Source organism: Gorilla gorilla, chromosome 7, assembly GCF_029281585.2.
Source record: "Gorilla gorilla gorilla isolate KB3781 chromosome 7, NHGRI_mGorGor1-v2.1_pri, whole genome shotgun sequence".
In the NCBI taxonomy this organism is placed as follows: Eukaryota; Metazoa; Chordata; class Mammalia; order Primates; family Hominidae; genus Gorilla; species Gorilla gorilla.
Window position 1 is genome coordinate 36,447,083 of NC_073231.2, and position 6,000 is coordinate 36,453,082.

Here is a 6,000-nt window from a genome sequence, read left to right on the forward strand (position 1 = left end):
CGGGGAGCTTGGAAACCACTTTGAGCTCCACCACAGAAGATAGTGACTAGCTTAATTTTAAAACTTCTCCAGTTAATTTTAAAGTGCATTCATTAAGACTCATGATCTTATAGCATATAAGAGGGGGCTAAACTACACATGGGCAGACATTTAACTTATTTGGTAGGAACCTTAGATAGAATTACACAGGGACTGCAGAGATGGAGGAGGGTCAGTGAAAACCACAGGAGTTTTTTTTTTGTGAGATTGGGGTGGGACAAGTGGTAACATGATTCTTGAGTTTTGAAAGAGAAGATTTTCAAGTAGTGGAGAAAAAGTGGATAGAAATGTGGAGCACAGAGGAATAAAATTCAGATAGAGGAAACTACAAACAAAAGGAGTCATATACAACCTGGTGTGAAAAAACTACGTGTGGTTTAGTGCTTTAGAATTCTCAGATGTACATTTGGGTGTAATCAACTTGGGACTGGAGTGAGGGAGATAATGGAGAGTCCTTAAGATGTATAATACTTTAAATGCATATTCAAATTCACATTGACAAGGAGAGAAGTAGGATAAAATAATTAAGTCTGAAAGCCACTCACTTTTGAAAATTGGATATAGAGATCAGTTACATAATCTTAAGCTATCCTGGTAGTGGTCACCAAGGAAATAAAATGTGCTATGTCTTGATTAATGTTACATATGGAAATATAGCTTTTGGACTACCAAAGATATGTACAAATAAAAACAAACATCTTCCTTGCTAATTTGATTGTCTTATTCCAGAAGACTAAAAAAGTGTTAACTCTCCTAGCAAATAGAACCCATTTATTGAGGGCATGTAATGTTCCAGATACTTCCTCTCAATTAATTTTGGTCTATATGGCTGAGTCATATGTTTTGGCCAAAGTATTGTAACAGAACCCAGATTTAGCTGCTTTTTGTTCAAAAGTGAACTCAAGAAACAAAAGTTGGTGGGCGGAAAAGCAGATTTATTCAAGAAGCTGGCGACCCAAGAAGTTGTCCGACTAGTGTGACGAAAGCTATCTCGGTTCCTCCGGCTGGCTGAAGGGATTTTAAAAAGGAAGCACCTTGGGAAACTATGTGGAGGTCAACATGTCTTGTTCTGATGATTATCTTGAGTAGTGGGCCATCTGGTGGTCTGGTTGGTCTCAGCTAGACTATAAGAGGATTGTAGATTAATGCTCAACCTTGTATTTTGAAAAGGCATTTTGAAATTTTGGTTTTATCTCAGGGCTCCTTCCTGAAGTTTTTAAGCAAGCACAAAGATTAGGCATTGGAAGAGAAAGAATGATTATTCTAAAATGGAGTGACTGCTTCGGTTACAAATTCCTCACTGCCAATTTTTAAATCCATTTCTATGGAAATGGAGCAAGTCTATTCTGGCTACTTCCTGCTGAATGGGGGCTCCACTGGGGACATAGATATGAAAACATTTGGCCAGGCAGTGAGTTGATGTTCAGGATCTTGTTTGTTTTCAGGTTTTTAGGACTTGATCTCCCAGTTGAAAAAGATGTTGGGCCACATCTGTGGGTTGAGTGGTCCTGCTAGAAGCAACTTACGAAGAGAAATTAATTTAGTCCTTAGAGCCTTAATATATTTTACTACTGCTAGATTTCTTAAAGTATTAGTAGATTCTCCTCCCAGTGTGGAAACTTGGAATAACCAGCCATATAACTTTAAAGAGAGTCAATTTGTGCCTATTTTGGGGAGCCATTTTGATTTACAACAGGGCAACTGTCAGTACGTTGTGTTGAGTCAAATTAGTTTTTTTTGACATATATAGGGATTTAAGAGTACAGTTTATCGTTTTAGCTTTTTCCACCATTATGGTCTCCAAAATACAATTTAAAGTTTGCAGGAAGGGGTGAGTTACAGCTTTTCCTGACATTACTGCAACTACCATAGTCTTTTTAAAATTGGGATAGACTGGTATTAACTACAGAATATATGGCCTCCATGTCAATAAGAAAGTCAATAAGTTTGTTCCCCACTATCAGTTATACTTGGGTATCCTGTGAGAATATAATGATATGTTGATTAAACATACATATTTAACAGGTTATAGGAAGAGCTATGAATATTTATTAAGGTGGTCCTGACATACGTATATTAGGCAAATCTGCACGTAACAAACCACTCATGTTCACCTTGGGGTAGAGACTTAACATTTAATTGTATTACAATTAGGCCCTATATTTTAAAGGTTCTTTTCAGGACACAAAAGCACACAAGTACATAATTTCTGTAAACTGGCCAGAACTAATCCATGGTCAATGATATCAAGAAAAAGTTACTGGAACCAGTCTCTTGTTCAATCATAGCTGTGGTTATGGCTGGTGACACAGGAGCTGGGGTTCAGTCAACATCTGGGGGAACTTCAAATTGTTTTAATACTGCTTATCCCAAGGCCAGTGCTTGTTTAACTGCTAGAGAAAAATAAAAACCTTGTGACAGCTAGAACATAGCATATTCTTTAAGTGTAGGGGTGTGTGCCATGAGACCCTTGCCTGGTATAGCCTTAGGTTCTGTTTTTAATTCAGTATCTTATTGTCACAGAGAGTCTGCTATCAGTTCATGATTTCTATGTAAACATTAGTGCTGGTCACTTGTGTCTAAACCATAAAAGGGAAGGAGTTTAATGAGGAGTGTCTGATTCTCCCACTTCATGTTGGAAACAGTTTTTGAGGTTTCCTTTCCTGGGGTTTCTTTGGCCAAGGAAGTTTCCATTCAGTTGGTGATGGTCTTATAATTTTATTCTTTATTTTATATTCCCTCTTTTTTGGTAAAGATATGCCAGAGGCAGTATTGGTGGTCAAGTTTTATTTTATTCCAAATGGATGCTGGGGTGGTGTGGCTACCTGCCCTGAGTTCATCATGCTATTTTGTAGGACCCCTATGGCCAAGGGACTTAGAGTCAAAAGACTTAGACCAATTAACCATTCTGAGCCAGACAGGAATAGAAGTGGGCAGGCATTAATTAACACTTTGACCCCTTTTAAGTAACACAAGAGCCAGAAAACAAAAGCCAAAAAGCAGGATTACAAAGTTGACTTGTCTATAAGTCTTACGTATTGAGCCATTAGCTGTTTAGGCACCTGTGTATCTGTCTTTGATTTGAAGGGTCTAAAGTAATTTTATCCCTCAGAACCGACCCTTACAATATCACACACCAACCCCTTCCATGATAGTCCCTGAGCTTAAACAAAGGGTGCTTAATCTTGTTTAGCTTTAGCAGCAGTGCATTGGCAATGCAAAACAGACTGGCCCACTAGGATTGAACAGTTTTGAAATTCCGAACTTATTAGGTAGAGAGAGAAAGGTAATCTTTGTTGCTATGTTCAATTTTTGTAAGCTATAAATAGTTAAAAGAAAAAAGATTTTCCTATCTCTGGAAAAAATATAAAGAATGAGCAATATTTATTTTATTTTGAGGAGGTTTGTCAAAGATGTTAAAAGGTCCAAAATAAGTGATCAAAATGGAATCACAGGCCAATGAAATATATTCATTTAACCAATAGTAATAAAAAACTTTTAAAAATCAATACAGAAAGTTACACAAATATAAAACCTTAACTCTTTTAAAGTTCAGTTTTCCTAAGAAATCAAAAACCTGAGAAGACAACACAGGAATTATCTTGATAAAATGTAAAATCTTTGTTTCTTAGGCCAGTTATTAAAAAAAAAGAAAAAAATACTTTTGCAGTGTGATTGCTTCTCCTATGGAAAGCTCATTTAGATAACTTGGAAACCAAAGCTGATGAAAAAAAGTACTTGTGTTTCATTAAACCTAGGAAGACTGTGTTCAAGGTTATGAGTATAGCAGGGGAATATATAATTCTTAGTAACTGTATGAGAATTGTCCTAAATAAATTGAAAAATTTAGTCATGTAAAGAAAAGCCAAAAGTATAGAATCAAGTTATTCAGGGGGAAAAAACATTGTTTTTCTAGATCTTCAAGGTAAAACTTTTCATCATCAGGCCACAACAACAGTTAGATCCAGAGGAAGCTTACAAAAAGTTGGAGAGAATTATCAAGGAAAGAAAAAACTGAAAGAAGGAAGACAGAGTAAAAGTTGAACTTTTTAGATATAAATCTGAAAGTTTTCAAAAAGAAACAGGTAATATAATTAAAAATAAAACCTTTTTGAAGTTTCATTAAGAATATTCATTAATCAATACCTTAAGAAAATCTTAACATAGGGAATCAATCTTAGAAAGAATGCTATAAATGTTTCTCTTTTAATTATAGCCAATTTAATGACACAAAATGCTTTTTATAAATTCTCTTTCACAAACCTTATAACAATGTACACAGACTACTTACAACATGCTTGAAATTTCTGAGTTATCCTATACTACTTCTTTCCTAAATAACCAGTGATTTTACTTTAGGACAAAAATTTATCATATAAGATCTTTTCTCATAAAAAATTTATTCTGTTTCTAATAATCTTTCTTACCAAAAATTCACCTTCATATTCATAACTTTCTTGACACCTCTCTCTTCTACTTAATGGTCCATTTCTAACTTCTTTCATACATAACTTTTAAATAACCTCCAAATTATGTAACATTATTGATTTTCTCAATAAGCACACAACTGATAGAATTATATATTAACTAGAATTCTTGCTCTTAATGACCTGAAATTTTAGTGAAAACCTAGGAAGAAAGAAATGCTGAACTATCTTGGATGTTAGCATTTTATAGATAAAACTACTGAACAATTTTTAGAAGCATATTTTCCCATATCATAAAACTTTCTTCATTGGAAATGACCAGACATCCAATGAGCATCCATAATGAAATTCAGAATAATTTTAAAATAAATTACGCAAAAAATTCACCTACAACCATTCCTCCCATTTACATGTACTCAATTCTTTCACTTTTAACAGTATATCTAGGTGACTTCTGAAAACTGAGATACTGCAATTAGACACAGTTAATCATCATTTAAGGTTATTTCCCTGTTAACCATTTTTAAAGCCTGTGACCATCAGGTGTTCACCTAAGTAAGAACCTTAAACTCATGGGTATTTTGCCAATAACTTCAAAAATTCTGCTTATTTCATTGAACCAACAATCTTAAATTAGTTTTATTTGCCAAAAAAACCCACCCAAACAAAGGTTATTCAGTTTTATGGTTGAATTCATAGTATTATAATCTTTATGCCATACTCTAGCCCCTTAAAATCTCTACCAGGGGCAAATATAAAATAACCAGTAAACCCATACAAAAATCTATGTTGACAATTCTGAAGACATTTTTATTTTGCTAGTAATTTTAAAACCATTTTTATTTACTAAAGATTACTCATTTCATATGAACTTGAAAAGCATTTGCACTTACTTAATGTTGGGGTGGCCAGACCCAAACCCAGGTTGTGGGGGTGACAAAGTCCGGCGGAGTCAAAGGATTGAGAAAAGGACAGTTTGAGAGAGAAAGATGGGACACCAGAGGGCCATCGTGATCGTGGAGACTGTGAAGGCCCTGAGCACTGGGAGCCCACGCTATTTATTGTTAATCCAACAGAGAAACAGGTGGTGAAAATGTGGAGGTCAAAAGGGCAGGCACATGATCTACAGCTGTGATGGTTTAGCATTTATAAGAAACATGTTCTGCTACTTGAGATAATGGGAATAGGAGCCTAGGAGGGCTAGAAGCAAGGAGCCAGCAAGTCTAGACACATTCCAGAGGACATTATGTCAGTCATGCATGTCCTGCCTCAGCTTTCTTCCCAACCCTCGGCTTTTTTTCCAACACTTAATTTATGAGTATTCATTTATTTGTAACCCAATTTGGTAGCATTGTAGACACAACATACAATATAATACATGTATATATACATAAACACATCTAAACGTATATACATAAATGTAAGTGAAGATCAAATAGCTTTTACCTCAGAACTAGTCATGAGACAGCATTGAAAATTCACTAGCCTACTAAAAATAGCTGGATCCAAATTATTTTTGACAAAATTAAGACCT

The 6,000-nt window shown here is 35.0% G+C and overlaps 1 long non-coding RNA gene across 2 annotated transcripts in view; it reads right to left on the reverse strand.

Annotated features, from left to right (window-relative positions):
* LOC129524109 (uncharacterized) overlaps nt 1–5,523 on the reverse strand; it is a 68,485-nt gene extending 62,962 nt beyond the window's left edge. For both annotated transcript variants that reach the window (XR_008667760.2, XR_010134955.1), the window contains exon 1: nt 5,360–5,523. This is a non-coding gene — a long non-coding RNA (uncharacterized lncRNA). The remainder of the gene's footprint in view (nt 1–5,359) is intronic.
* Nucleotides 5,524–6,000: the final 477 nt, after the last annotated feature.